The following is a 15,760-nucleotide window of genomic DNA, read 5'->3' on the forward strand; positions in this document are numbered from 1 at the left end:
TGGGGCTTATTTTACATAGGATCTATGAATGTTAGGATCAACGTAATGAGTATAAGGCAAAAAATTACTACTGTTTGAATCCAGATCAGGTGGTTTTCTCTGACAATTTCCCTAGCCAGATCCTTTGCTTGAGCTTCCCAGAGACTCTCAATTTAACACAATAGTCCCCTCCATTTGCAAACAAGAAAATAAAGCTAAGAGACTCAATGTTGCCTCCTGAGTCAACAAACTCTCCAGTGTCAGGAACAAGATTGGGACTCCTAATGTGTGTGTGTGTGTGTGTGTGTGTGTGTGTGTGTGTGTGTGTGTGTGCATGCACGTGTGTTATTAGGTTTCTTCAGCCACATGACAGATTACTTCTAAACATGACAGAAAGATCTTTAAAACTAATTATATAGAGTTCAAGCCCAGCAGCTCCATTTCTTCTGCTGTATGCCTAAAAGAAGAAAGGCTTAAACTCCAGAGCTCTGTGGAGACATTAACCCTGAAAGCATTTATTACCCGTACCCTTATTGCATAGGAGTTTGTTGGAAAGAAAACATAATATTGCATCAATAAAGACAAACACAGAAAACCATTAACTCTTCTCGTTGCTCATTTCAATCCATGCTAAGGAGCAGCAGCTGCTATTATAAGCTTACAGAGATAAGCTTTAGTTCCAGAATGACACTTCTGCTACTTAGAGTCAAGAGTAATGAACTATGCACCCATAGACAAGCATTATAATGTGAGGTGTGTGTGTGTGTGTGTGTGTGTGTGTGTCTACAAGCATGCACTGGTTAATTCAAATTATCACTTTTTTTCACATCTGCTTTAGCTCCTCTCACACTCCTGATGTGGTTAGAAAATCAGCAGCCAATTCATATTTAGCCAACTGTTATCAATGGCAATGCAGACAGTCTTTAGAAGGGATTATTTGTGCCCATGTAGATAAAGGCAAAAAAAATCCTACTGTAGATTTTGTACAGTCTTCTAAAGTGGCCATCGTTGAATGATATCTCCAGTCTCCTGCTTGAGAATCGGTGTGCTGCTGTTGAAATTTCAACCTTGACTCACTGCCTGAGAATCAGTAGTGATGAGTTCCAGAAAACTGCAATTCTTAAAAGACCTCCAGGAGATCTCTCACATGTATGCCTAAGGAAAACTGGAGAGAATTATGGGAAAGAGGATTAGAAGAAGGAGTTAGAACCACCACAAGAGACAGAGTGACAGAAGCAAGAGAGGTTGGGTTGTCACCCTGGCACTTCTTTCCCAGCCACCTCTACTTAGCTCTGAAAGTGACAAGCTACACTGTCAAGGTCCACATCCACTAGACCAGATTAATTTCTTTGATAGAAGTTGTTCCCTGAGCATCTAGTAAGGTCTAGGCTCAGCAGACTCCACACATCTGATGTGGGATAAACATCTAGACCACAGCCTATGCACTAGAAATAAATAGTCTGCCATGGGACCTCAAGTCCAGGTTCCCTAGAACTTTCCTTTGAGAAGCATTAATCTGGTGCAGTTTTGAGAGGCTTCACTTCCATATGGACTCCATTTGGGGTACCCTACAGCATACTCTGCTAACTGCTTAAGAGATCATTGGATAGATGCCTGCTGTGAAGGTGTTGCCTCTCTGGGATTCTATGACTATTAGCCCATCTGCTCCTGTAGACAAATGCCCCCTTCTGGTGTGACAGAGGTAGGAACGCACCAACAGACTCACCTGACAAGTCTCTCTTGACATTAATTAGTAGGGGATGTAATTAGATGGCATTTAGTGGGGAAGCTTGAACTCTCGGGGAACTGCAATTAACATAGCAAAATAGCTATGATACATGTAGGGGCAGGTGCTTGCTGTCTCCTCAAAATGAATAAAAATAAAACAGAGGCCTGAGAGTGAGAACCTCACAGCTGGCAAAGTTGTATGAACTGTCCACCAATATACACATATTACTCATATCCCTTAACACACACACACACACACACATACACACCAGAAAAGGGCAGAGAGTGGAAAGACAACTCAACTGGGAAACCTGTGGAAATGTCTCACCTGGAATAGCATTTGTCTGCTTATTCCCAGATACCACATAGAAACAGAAGGAGAGACTCAACAGCACAAAAAGTTATCCTCCAAGTCCCCCACTCATGCCCTGCCCCCATACACAATAATAATAATAAGTTTTAAAGGTTTTAAAAGCCACTTTGACAGCTCAGTCAGTAAAGTGTTTAGTGTATAGGCAGGAGGAGCTACATTTAGATCTCCAGTACCCACACAAAAAAGTTGAATGTTTTGGGTGCGCCTATGATCCATTAAAAGGCAGGGATGACTATTCCTGGAATTTGCTGACCACTTAAGTCAGAAAAATCAAGAGCTTCTGGATCTGTGAGAGATCCTATCTCAAAAATAATGTGGCTAGGAACTGAGAAAGGTGAGAAATAATGTAGCTAGGAATTGAGAAAGGCAACCTCTAACCTCAGCATACACCTGCAAACATGTGCATGTACATACCATACATGTAAGCTCATGCACAAATTATCCATATGCAAGAAGGAAGGAAGAAGAAAGAGAAAGAGGGAGATGAGAAGAGGCAAGTAGACAGAGACAGAGAAACAGAGAGACAGAGACAGAGATAGAGACGGAGGGAGAAAATATTCCAGGGCCTCGAGTTCACCCTACTTGAAGCAGCATTGGAAGTCTTGAGTATGCCAAGCAATGCAGTCAAGCCCCTCCTTATCTCCTTCTCTTCTGATTTGATACTTTCTAGTAATTGAAAAATCCCAAATTCAGCTGTGCTGTGAGCATCACAAGGAAAGATTTCATGCCTTTAGGAAAGATGTCCTCCCACCAAGTGCTTGACTTGTAAGAAAAACATCAAAGTTGTGTTGCATACCTCTGATGAGATAATTGTAACATCAGGGGATGCTGGAGAGGAGGAATGATTCCAAAGGCAAACAGGATGGTGACAGCCATAAGTGAATGATAAGAAAGCAAGAGGAAGATGGAAAAATAGCAGGAAAGACTTGAGCTTCTGCTCAGTTACAACTAACTGCCTTTTCATCGTCTCCAGAGAAGTATGTCAGTCTCTGTTTAACAAAGGGAGGCAAGGCATGAGTGGGGGACTAGAGGCAGATGTTAGGGAGATGGGTGGGTGTGCTACCTTAATTTCTACTCATCTCTTTATAGGAGGCAAATTCTCTATGTCCTAATCAGAAAAAAAGAAATATTATTTCAAACAATAGAGATGAAGTAGCAGGCACTTGCCTAAATCATTGCGTGTATCATCTATATGTATCATCTTATACACAAGAACAATGTGGGAGCTAGTGTTATCTTCATTATACACATGGACAAGATACTGAGCTTCATAAACTCTCATAGAAAATAAGCCTAAGAGCAAACACTCCGTAAGTGGCAAAGCCAAAACTCAACCCCTGTTCATCTTATCCCCCCGCCCCCAGTGTGTTCACTTTAATATATGCTATCTAGCTTACATCAGACATATATCTTGCTCAAAGACTCAACCAGAACTACTGGTACTTAGATCATGTATAAGTAAATACATAAAGTTGAGTTTTGATCTGTCTGCACTCATAAACCAGACCCACTGGACAGAGCATCATCCAGAGTAGCTAAGTGACAACCAAAGTGTCTTCGTTTCCCTCCACCTGGAATATTGGTTTCTCCTGTCCTGGACAGCTTTCCTGGTTCCACCCTTTATTTATCCACCTATGGTAATAGTTGATCCACCCTTCCTCTGAGGACTTTATTATGTTATGAAGGCAGGTTGTGATGTTCATTGTTTCGCCCTATAATAAAGCTTGGAGCCCCTCCAGGAATTCAATCCATGTACATAGCCACCTTCTCCAGCGCTTTACACCAAAGCTAACAGAAACTTGTTTTGACAAAGCTTGAGCACTGACTTGGTTGTGAAAAAACAGAGCTAGTGGTATACATCTGGGTTCTGTCTGACAGCAGGTTCCCTACTGTTAGCAAGGGCCATATGGACTAAAGAAGCAAAGATTGACCCACCTGCACTGCCATCAGCACACTTCAAAACAAAGTACTCATCTATGGGACAAGCTGCAGCATGATTATTCTTCTATTCCTCAAACCCAGAGGCAATCCCTTATGTTTGTTTGATTATGCCATTCAGCAGCACCCTTACAAAAACATAAAGGGACGCACTAATCTAGAAGCTAAATAGTCAATATACTGACTACATGACAGGCAAGAGTATATTACTACACCAAGACAATAATGCACGGACTCATCCCAGACTGACATTTCTTACTTTAAGCTCTTCTTACTAGAAGACCCCGGATTTCAGCACATGAGGCTCTATGAAAACTGAGACACAGCATGTGCTACCTACCATGGTGTTGTTCTACTTTCCATATGGAGGTGAGATGGGAGTGCCTTTACAGTTGTAGTGTTGAGCACCTATATCTTTAGAAATGAACAGAGAGGAAAAATAGAGGTTTGATGTGGGGTGTGTGTGTGTGTGTGTGTGTGTACACACATGCGCGCATGTGCATCCAGTGCACATATCTATGTGCTCATCATGAGATGAACCACATTGAATAAGCTTCTGCCTCCCAGATTCTCTCCATCTGGAGATCCCCTCCCAGATGCTCCCGCAGGCATGCTCTAGAACAGTGGTTCTCAACCTTCCTAATGGTGTGACCTTTTAATACAGTTCCTCATGTTATAGTGACCCCCAACTATAAAAATTATTTTTGTTGTTACTTCATAATTTTGCTACTGTTATTAATTGTAATGTAAACATCTGATATGTGACCCTATGAAAGGATCATTTAATCCCCAAGGGGGGTAACGACCCACAGACTGAGAACCACTACTCTGCTATCAAAGTTGGCTTTCCCCAGATGGTACTATTGAGAATGTTACAGGCCCTAGGAGCCTCCCACATCCCTGGTATCTGGACCCAGTGAGGATAACAGTACCCAAAATACCCAACAGCAGGGACATAGAACCCCAAGAGACCACCTACAGTAGATAGACATGGCCCCCCCCGTTGAGGGATGAGCCACCCACCCGTCTCAAATTTTTTTAACCCAGAATTGTTCTTTCTAAAGAAAATGCAGGGACAAAAATGAAGCAGAGACTTAAGGAAAATCCATCCAGACCTTGGGACCAGCCCACCTTGGGGTCCATCCCATGGGCAGACACCAAACACCAACACTATTGCTGATACCAAGAGGTGCTTACAGATGGGAGCCTGGTATGACTGTCCTCTGAGAGGCTCTGCCAGCACCTGAATGAGACAAATGCAGATACTTACAGCCAACCATTGGACTGAGCCCAGGGACCCTATGGAAGAGTTAGGAGAAGAACTGAAGGAGCTGAATGGGATTGCGACCCCATAGGAAGAACAACTGTATCAACTAACTGGACCCTTCAGAGCTCCCAGGGACTAAGCTACCAACTAAAGAGCATACATGGGTTGGTTTGTGGCCCTCACTACATATGTAGCAGAGGACTGTCTTGTCTGGCCTCAGAGGGAGAGTATGTGCTTGGTCCTGTGGAGACTCCATGCCCCAGAGAAGGGGGATGCTAGAAGAATGAGATGGAAGTGAATGGGGAACACCCTCTTAGAGGTGAAGGGAGAGGGCATGGGATGGAGAACTTGGAGGGTACAAGAAGGGGGACAACATTTGAAATGTAAATAAATAAAATAAATGAATAATGATAAAGAGAGAATGTTTGTTACAGGTCAAAGGGCATCCAACTGACCTTTTCAAGTGTCCTTTGGCGCGCCCTAGCATGACTATAGCCAAGAAGAGAAAACAGTGATGCACTAATGTGAACAGTTTCACAGATTACAAGAGAAAGAAAACTGAGGCTAGAGTAGCACAGGCTTATACTCCGACAGATTTGTGTAACCCTCCTGGTTTGAGGCCTGCCTCTCATAACCACACCTCTCTGCCCACCTCCTACTATTTGCCACGCCTCGTTCCTGGTTCCAGTTACATCAGAAGTCCCACCTCCATAGATCAAGAGAAGTCGCTGGATTGGACTGGCATGCTGACGAATTCGTGAGAGGGACTTACCTCACTTTTTCTATCTGTTGGCTTGTAACAAACAGGACATTAAAATGGAAGATGGCTGAGCGTTCATGACTCCCGTCTAATTTTGTAAACCAACCACGTGGACAGGTATACCTGTGGCCACCCTGTATTCTCCCTAACTCTCTCTTACTGATGCTCTTCTTTCTAACTCCATTTTCCAGAATAACCCTCTCTCTCTAACGTTACTGCTGAGCAGTAACAGATTTGTATGACTTTCCTCTAAGAAGAGTCAGAATCTGTGAACTGACTGTGCATGTGAGAGGTGAGCAACTGGAACTGCCCAGCTTCCACCATCACAGGCTTTATAAACTCCAGACATGGGGCTGCCACAGTCTTAGACTCTGTTTTCCTTATTCTCCTATGAGGCCTATATTAAATATCCCACTAGTTGGAAAAATGAAGACTATGTTTTCTATGATATTGTTTTAGAAGCTCTGAGAATTCCTAATAAAAAGAAGAAAGAAAGAAAAGAGAAAGAAAGAAAGAAAGAAAGAAAGAAAGAGAGGGAGAGAGAGAAAGAAAGAAAGAAAGAAAGAAAGGAAGAAAGAAAAAGAAAGGAAGGAAGGAAGGAAGGAAGGAAGGAAGGAAGGAAGGAAGGAAGGAAGGAAGGGAGAGAGAGAAAGAAAGAAAGAAAGAAAGAAAGAAAGAAAGAAAGAAAGAAAGAAAGAAAGAAAGGAAGGAAAGAAAGAAAGGGAAAAGAAGGAGAGGGAAACATAAGCCATCTTTTTACCTTTAATTCAACACCCCAGGGGATGTTTGCTCAGTGATCATACCCCATATTCCTTAGAAATAACTGTTTCTGTCTTCAAAAACTACTAGAAATCCCTACCCAAATTAGTAAACTAGAGAGTGATGTCATAGATAAGATTGGCCTGGTAGCTGAGAGCAGAAAAAAAGCTTCTAAAGGAGATGAAAGTTAAAGGGAGCCTTTACACCAAGGACTCTGCACCATGAACCCTCCTTGGCAAGGCATTTTTTAAATCTCTGCATAGGAAGAGAGTGACAGAAAAATGGAGGAATGTGAAAGAGAGGATCGAAGGCAGAGATAAGCACCCAGAAAGGAACAGGGCCGGGGAGGCAAATCTTCAGGGCACTATGAGGAAGGGAAGAGGCAAAGCTTGCCAATAGTGCTTGCCAATAGTACATTCCCAATTAATCAAGTAGTCATCTGCCAATGCGCCCACAGCAGCCCTTAATTTGCTTTAATCTGTATTCACATCCCTATTATTGTTTTAAATTCACCGAGGATAATTTTCAACCAATCTTCTAATCTTTTTTCCAAGAGCCCTCATCAATAATAATAATAGGAAAGAAGATTAAAATAACACACTGTGTAGAACAAACTAAGTCAAAATTATTGTGAGGAGTAAATTACGCTAAAAGAGATATAATGTCAATGCCATTATTTATAAAAGATTTGTTGTCAAATTCTATTTCATTTCAAAAGTATCTGTGGATTGTAGAATGCCCTTGCTGGAGTGTCTAAACAAAAGGATAATTGAGGACTGGATTTTGGCTTCCACTGACCTACTGTTGTAGCAAAGACATGATGGATAAAGGAACTGAGAAAACACTAACTGGCCTCTGTGTTCAGCTCTCTTTGACAAGAGCAGTTACTTTCACCCAGATCAGTGAAGCCTCCATCCTAATAATAAATCCCTTTGAAAGCCAGTTAGGCCAGGAGGAAATGAATGATGGAAGATGGGGACAGTGGATGCAGGACTCAGACACTGATGCAGGCTGGGTACCACTTCCCACAGGGCATGCAGGCATTTGTGGTTTTCAACAGCAAATTCCTGGGTTCCAAGTTACTGATGGATAACAGTGAGGTGGGCATCTGTTAGAGAGGCACAGTGACAGAGCAGTGTAGAGAAAATCAGTCTAAAAGTACTTTAGAAATTATGCATTTTAATCTCCTAATCTCCATGCGCAAAATAGGAAACTGAGGCCCAGGGATGCTCAGCAATTTGCTCATAAATATGAAGTCTAATGAGAACCAGCAAAAGAACTTTACCTAGCAAAGATAGCTCAAAAACCCAGCCTTATTAGTAGGCATGAGGTCACTTCCTATTTTGGTCCCACATTGTCATTTAAAATGAAAGCTTCCACCCTGCCCTCCCTGAGGCTCCCTGAACATAGGCATGACATGGCTCAGTGAGATCAAGGGATCCACTGGGCAAGAGTTGGCAGTTGGCCCCAATGACCAGTTATCTCAATCTATGACAGAGGATATTAATCCATGCAGAGAAAGGATCAGGTATGCAGACTTGCAACTAAGAAAGTTCATGGAGAACCGTGCACAGGAAGGCTGTGGTTCACTTCAGCACTCTCCTCCAAGAATCTCTCCAACATGGCTGATGTTGTTAGTGTCAGTACCTGAGTCCCAGCAGCCCTAACAAGCTAATTTGATCACTCATCCTCAGTAGATCATTAAACAGAGAAGAGGACTGGGGATATAGCCAGTTGACAGAGTGCTTGCCTAACTCCGAGCACTACATATCCAGGGCATGGTGCCATATACCTGTACCATCAGTGCTAAGGAGGTAAACGCAGGACCATCAGAAGTTCAAGGTCATGCTTCACTACAAAGGGAATTTGAGACCTCCCTGGCCTTAAGATAATGTTTCAAGCATAAAAAATAAATTTAAAAGAGTTAAAAGGTAAAAACTAAAAAACAGAAAATAATAGTAAAACTAGGAAAAGGAGATTGATGTCCACACTGGAAAGAGAAACAGAGGCCCAATGACTGCCACCAAGACTATCATCAGAGTCCTGACATGAAGCTAAGATTTACATACAGGACAAGAGGGATGCAGAACCGAGCAGACCCTGTCGGGATGTGGTCTTACCCCATCACTGTCTCACCCTGGTCTCTTCAGCAAGAAGAGCTAACAATTTCTCAGGTTGAAATCTCCTCCCGGGAGACGGCTCTTCTTCTGGCTGGCAGAGGAATCAGTGGTTTCTCCTTTTCCCTGGGAAAACTCTAATTTTGTGGAGGTTATTGCCTTAATAGTCAAAAAGCAGGCAAAGTTACTTAGAATAACTAACTTCATTCTGCCAGGGAGATTATAACACACTGTTAACTCACTCATAAACTCATTTCTTCACTGTTGAGGGCCTGGGATTGTGTTTGTTTGGTAAAACTAAGAAGGATGATGAATAGTGTGGGACAGAAAGGGTGCAGAAGAGAAGAAAAAGGAGCCAGAAGCGCACCTCCTAAACCAGGACCATTCAAAGTCGTGGAAGTCAAGAAGCAGGCATGGCAACACAGAGACACGTCAACACAAATTTCCAGCTGTGACTGGAAATCCTCAGCAAGCAAGGGCTGACCACAGAATAATAGTTAATGAAGAACTTCTCTTCCCACACAAACGTGCTCACACCACAGGGGAAGCCTGACAAGTTACATGTGAGAAGCAATGGAGATGTCTTGTTCCCCTTGGAGATTTGCCCAATATTCAGTTGTGACTAAAGCCTCAAAACAAGCCCACCCCCTGGGAGGGACAAAGACACACACTTGAAATGCAAACAGGTATTTATATTGTAAAGATCCCTATGGAGGCAGCAATAGCTTTTGATTATATAGGTCATCCTTGTCCTCTGAAAATCAGGCTGAAACCATGGCGTCAGCATCTTTACAGCTCCCCCCATGGGCCCAGGCACAGTCAGGAAGCATCCATTACCTAGAGCCCAGCATGCTTGCACTCCTAATACGCAGGATGTTAAGGCAGGAGGACTAGGAATTCCAGGTCACTCCAAAATACATAAGGAGAAGATAGATAGATAGATAGATAGATAGTTAGATAGATAGATAGATAGATAGATAGATAGATAGATAGATAGATAGATAGATGATAAATAGAAGATAGATAGACAAATGAACAAATAGCTACCCAGCCTTCTAGTCCTTTATAATAAAAATAAATTGCCAAAGCAATAGCAATAACCAAGAAGAGCTGCAGTTAGCTCTCCTTGAGAACTGAGCTCCTGGGAAACTCCCCTGCAGAACCTGCCTATAGCTTGGCCTGTGTTCCACCGTCTCCCAGAAGAAAGTTGCACAGACTTCTCCAGAACTCTACAGCCTCTGATATGGGTCATTTGCCATGTAGAAGCTCAGAGCGTTCTTCTACCCTGAGTCCCTGTGGGGCTGGTTCTCACTGGGGAATATATACATTTTGAGATTTTGAGGTGTCAGAGATTCATCATATTACACTTGTACCCCAAAGTCATACTCAGGAGGTGATAGCTGGGAGCCCAATATGTTCTCAGTTTCTGGAAGATTTTGCCCTGTTCTGCCTTACCATGTACAGATAAGACAAAAGTTAGTTCCACTCTGTGCTAAGCACTCCCCAGGATGAGGCTCCTGCATCTTCTCATCTTGAAACAAGGTATAGAGCTGGGTGAGTTCAACTGTGTGGAAACCAAAGGCAGAGGCCCAAACTCGACATCTGACCACATCCACATCCTCAAAGCTGAGATGGATGTGCTCGGCTCTCCTCATGGCCTTGGTTGTCCTCACACAACCCAGCCAGTGAATGCTGGCATGAGCACATGTCACAGATGAAGAAATAGACATCAGAGAAATTATTTAAATCGATCAAGTGCAAAAGAGATATCACAGCTAGAAATGCAGCTTGAACTCAGGTCAGACCAGTGCCAATACCTTGTCAGGTCCTCGATACAGAGGTCTGACTCCATCCAAACACTATCCCACAGTGACAGGCAACCACAGGCTGACCCAGAAGCCCAGGCCGCCTGCCTGCATGACTACTAATAGGCATAGAGGGGCTAGCAGAATGCATGTCGGACAAAATGACCAGATCACTGTAACCATTCCTGCTGCTGGGAAAACAACCAAGAGAATAATCATGCTTACGTCAGCAGTCAAGGTCCTAGAGAAAAACAACCCTATTCTGAAGACGAGGGTGTGATTAGCGAAGGATTGCCTTCAGAGGAATGTGCAGGGCTAGGGAACCAACATGAGGATCTGGCTCCCAGTACTAGCCACAGGAGAAGGACATCCCTACTCTGTGGCTTGAAAAACAAAGAAGAGAGTATCATCACTGCATTGTTGTCACTAGCAGGAAGTCACTAGCAGGAGCTGTGGCCACCTGACCATGTTGAATATCTAGCAGGGATGGAGTCCAGCTCTCTGTCTCCTGTTGACACTCTCCTAGCAGTTCCAACCAGAAGCCAGCTGTCAGAGATACATGTGGGTCAGGTAGTCTGTGAAGGTCAGCCTACTCAGACACTGGTGGAGCAGGGAAAGTATTGAAGAGGGCTGGAGGAGGAGAAGGCAGGCCAAATGATGAGTGACGTGAATGTAGAGGTGTCTTTGCAGGGATGGCTATGCACATCATAAGGAATTGTTTTACAAAAAAGGTCTCTCCAGGAAGTCCCCCAGTGACAATCTTTGTTGTTTAAGGTGTCTCTTGTGTGGTTGGCACTGTTCCAGAAGTGGAACAGGTGGGGCAGGTAGGAGAAATCAAGCACATTTTCTTGGTCGTAAACTAATTTTCATTCTAGATTCCCATCCTACTTAACAGGAAAGAACTCTTTAAGTTAGTCACCTTTTGTGCTTTCCCAATCCAAAAAGAGTCATCTCATACACACACAGATACACACACACACAACACACACAGAAATAGAGGAGGTGGGTTTGACAGGCACATACACACACATATACACACCACACTCACACACACACACACAGACACACACACACACACCATACACAGACAGACACACATACAGAGATACACAAACACATACACATAAACACATACCACACACACACACACAGAGGGGAGGGTTGACAGGCACATACACACACAGAGGTGGGCAGGGTTGACAAACATGTCTGTTGTCCTAGTGTCAAGACCCTTCATATACAGTGGCTCACTCTCTTATCATTAGGAACATTGGGCAGGGCTGGACTCCTTGATAGAGCAGGGTATCCTACCTGGAGCAACCCATCCTTGCAACCATTCTTCTCTAAGATTCAGAGTCTAGACCCAGCTACCCATGAACAAGAACTGCTTAAGAAATTTGGAACCATCCCTTCAGTGTGAGGAAATCTCTTCCCCTCTAGTGGTCTCTCTAATCAGACTCTTCACAAGTCTCCTTTTACCTCCTCTAAAGAATGTCCAGGTTGTCTCACAAGTATGGGGTCTTTAAAGCAGAAACTGGGAGCAATTGAAGCAGTGTTTGTCTGCACCCCACAGCTCTTCTTGAGCCCTTCTTTGCATCACTGGCTAGAAGGCCAAAAGGTAGAAGAACAAATCCAGGCAATACAAGACATCAAATGCTCATGATAGGACCCAGCTGCACAGTGTTAACCTATGAATTTTTTTCTGAGTTTTGTGATGATATGACACCTTAGTGACTTGGAAATCCTGGAGAGACTGCTCTTAGGGTTAGCTCATTTGGAGGTGGTGAGGAACTTCCTTATGGGTGTGTGGTTGATATGCAAACCAACAAGTCTGAACCTATCCTCTGAACAAGCTCTCAAATCTGGAAAGAACTAAACTGGAAAGAAATGGTTTTTCTGCTAATCCAAACAAGGAAGTTGCATTAGGCAAAAAGGGGCAACCTCCTCCACTGTTGGAGCCCACTTTCCGGCTGGGATGAACAGCTGGCCTGCTTCCTTCTTAAAAGCAACACCACCAAGGTCACACTTTCCCTTTTCCCTACTTGAGCCTCCTGACCAACTCTGGTCATCCCAATACTCTATCCACCACCCACCCCAACCATCCCTGCCTTAGCCCACACTAGTGTGCTGTGCTTCTTGTTTCTGGGGATCAGTTGAGCATAAAGTCTTCCTTCATGACAATTGTTTGCATTCTATGCTTTGCCACATGTGAGGAGAACAAATCCTGGGTTCAGTTTAGTATATAAGCTCCAGTTTCACCAATGAGGTTCAGAGTAAGTCTACACAAGAAGCAACAGTGTGTCTGATAAACCATTCTTGATTACCTCCAATGCCTGCCTTCCTAATTAATTAATTTAGAGGTGACAAGCAGATTTTACTGTATAGGCCAGCTCTGACTGCTGCTGTAGATGTCTAAAAGCTACCTTGATGATTCTGGTTCTGTAAGAACTCCATGAGAAGCAGTGCCTTTATTGATTGGCAAAAGCTTGTGTGAGAAGCTTTGTATTTGGCATATGTACTTTGGATCTATTTAATGAAAATTAAGCCATGTCTAAATATAATGAAATGAGTTGTAAAAAAAAATAAATGTGGTATGAGTTCATGCAATGTAACAACAAAGACATTAGAAGAACACATTTGGAAAATTGTTCAAGGATAGCTCTGCTGATGGAAGCAGGAAACGGGAGTCAGGGAGCAGAAAAGGCAGAGGTGAGGTACACTGACTGGGGTGGGAACACAGTGGTGGAAAGCAGGAAGTTACCTTCAGAGTCCTCCTCAGCTTACAGCCAGGAGTTCAGTTGGCTCAGTTCTTCTGATACTTATTCTAACTTGTTTGTTTGTTTGTTTGTTCGTTTGTTTGTTTTTTCACATTTTCTTTTTTTTATTAGATGTTTTCTTATTTACAATATCTCCTTTCCCAGGTTCCCGTCAAAAAGAAGAAGAAGAAGAAGAAGAAGAAGAAGAAGAAGAAGAAGAAGAAGAAGAAGAAGAAGAAGAAGAAGAAGAAGAAGAAGAAGAAGAAGAAGAAAATAAAATAAGAAAAACAAAATAAAAAAAAACTAGAACAATACACTTTTCCCTCCCCACTCCCCCCTGCTCACCATCCCACCCCTTCCTGCTTCCTGGCCCTGGCATTCCCCTACACTGGGGCATAGAACCTTCACAGGGCCAAGGTCCTCTCCTCCCATTGATGACCAGCTTGGCCATCCTCTGCTACACATATGCTGCTGGAGTCATGAGTCCCCCCATGTGTACTCTTTGGTTGGAGTTTTAGTCCCTGTGAGCTCTGAGAGTACTAGTTAGTTCATATTGTTGTTCCTCCTAAGGGGCTGCAAACCCCTTCAGCTCCTTGGGTCCTTTCTCTAGCTCCTTCATTGGGGACCCTGTGCTCAGTCCAATGGATGGCTGTTAAACTTCATTTTTCTTTTACTCAAAACACAGAAGTAACCACTGAGTCTTTCGTGTCCTGTTATGTCTGACTCCTGCTATGTCTCCTGGAAGCTGACTCACAGAACTCTACCATGTTCCATCCCACCCACCTATCCCAAGAATATCAAGTCAGAAAAAAAAAAAAGGAAGAAAGGAAGGAAGGAAGGAAGGAAGGAAGGAAGAAATTATTTCATTATGATTTTCCTTGTATTTTCCTCCCAGAAACTTTTGCTGTACTTCTCTTAACACTGTAGATTTGTTTCTTTGTGTTGATTTATGTAGAACTAGGGATCTTTGTCAGTTTAATTAAGAAAAAAATTACACTATTGTATGCACTTGTCAATGTAATTTTCAATATTTGTCCTGTTTTATGTTGTAAAACTTTGGGGATAATTTGTTCTGTCTTTAGTAGTCAACCCCTGAAGGCTTTAAAAAAATTATTATCATTATTTGTTTGTTTTCATTTTTGCTCTTGAGCTTCCAAGGCCAATACAAATAAATATGCTTCCCATCCCCCTGTCTCACAGCCTGCACCATCGTGTTTATAGTCTCTCCGCTTTGAGAAAAAAGACAAGCCATTTGTATTTTTATGAAAGGAGGTACTTTGAGCATGATATAAACTAGTTTAAACAGTCCTGAGTACATGGCCATGTAATCTATTGCTGGGGCTGGATGCCTCTGTTTCCTGGATAGTTTTAAACAGTCATTGCCTTCCCTCACCAGTAAAGTTAGTATATACCTAAAGTTCATGAGCTACATGGGGATTTATGGATCCTATGTTAATGTTATTATTTGCAAGCAAAAGAGAATTACTCTAGCTAGCATAAACTTTAAAATGGAGGAGACTTGCATCATTTATGAAATCGAAGAAAGAAATGAACTGTCAAGTCTAGAAAAGACACAAAGTAAAGAGTTGCTTGAAAATTCCATAACAGTCTGTATTTTGATGCATTTCCTCAGGGATTCAACCTTCCATCCTCCCATGCCTTAACTCGGGTTTAGAAGATCCAGGAGAAACACTGCAGCTGGACCACATCATCCCTAGAAACAGGGTGTATGATATGGTTTGGAGGCTAACCTGGAACTATGACGGGATGCAGCATTTGTTAGAAGAAAGGATGGGAAGATAGTTGGAGCTGTGGAAGTATAATAAACAGATAAACAATGATTACCATGTTCTACTACTATATACAAAGCCCGGTGCCCTCTTGAAAAATATCCCCTCTCCCTCTCCCTCTCCCTCTTTCTGTATCTCATAAAATTCCATCTTGGTCTTAGTTTTATCTGAATGCTATTCATTAATAGATGAAATTTAAAAACTTCCAAGTAACCCCAAAAGGAAATAAAAAATGGAAGGAAGTATGAACGTGCTATACAATACACAGGAAGATAGGAACAGGGGCTTTGCCTTCAGGTCTCTGACTGTCTGCTAACTGTAGCCTGTGTGTGTGTGTGTGTGTGTGTGTGTGTGTGTGTGTGTGTGTGTGTGTGTTTCTCAGCATCGTGTCTAGTATTTGTTGCAAGTTCCTAAGACCTGACTAGAAATTCTGACAGAACCAGTGTTATTTCCAAGCTTGCAGTCCTCAGTGGCCTTTTCTGTATCTC

General features: G+C 42.8%; 1 long non-coding RNA gene across 1 annotated transcript in view; it reads right to left on the reverse strand.

Annotated features, from left to right (window-relative positions):
• Positions 1-468: 468 nt before the first annotated feature.
• The window catches only part of LOC116080112, a 112,070-nt gene continuing 96,778 nt past the window's right edge, over positions 469-15,760 (reverse strand). Inside the window, exon 6 of the long non-coding RNA XR_004114312.1 lies at positions 469-1,144. This is a non-coding gene — a long non-coding RNA (uncharacterized LOC116080112). The remainder of the gene's footprint in view (positions 1,145-15,760) is intronic.

This window comes from Mastomys coucha, unplaced genomic scaffold (genome assembly GCF_008632895.1).
Source record: "Mastomys coucha isolate ucsf_1 unplaced genomic scaffold, UCSF_Mcou_1 pScaffold6, whole genome shotgun sequence".
NCBI classification, from domain to species: domain Eukaryota; kingdom Metazoa; phylum Chordata; class Mammalia; order Rodentia; family Muridae; genus Mastomys; species Mastomys coucha.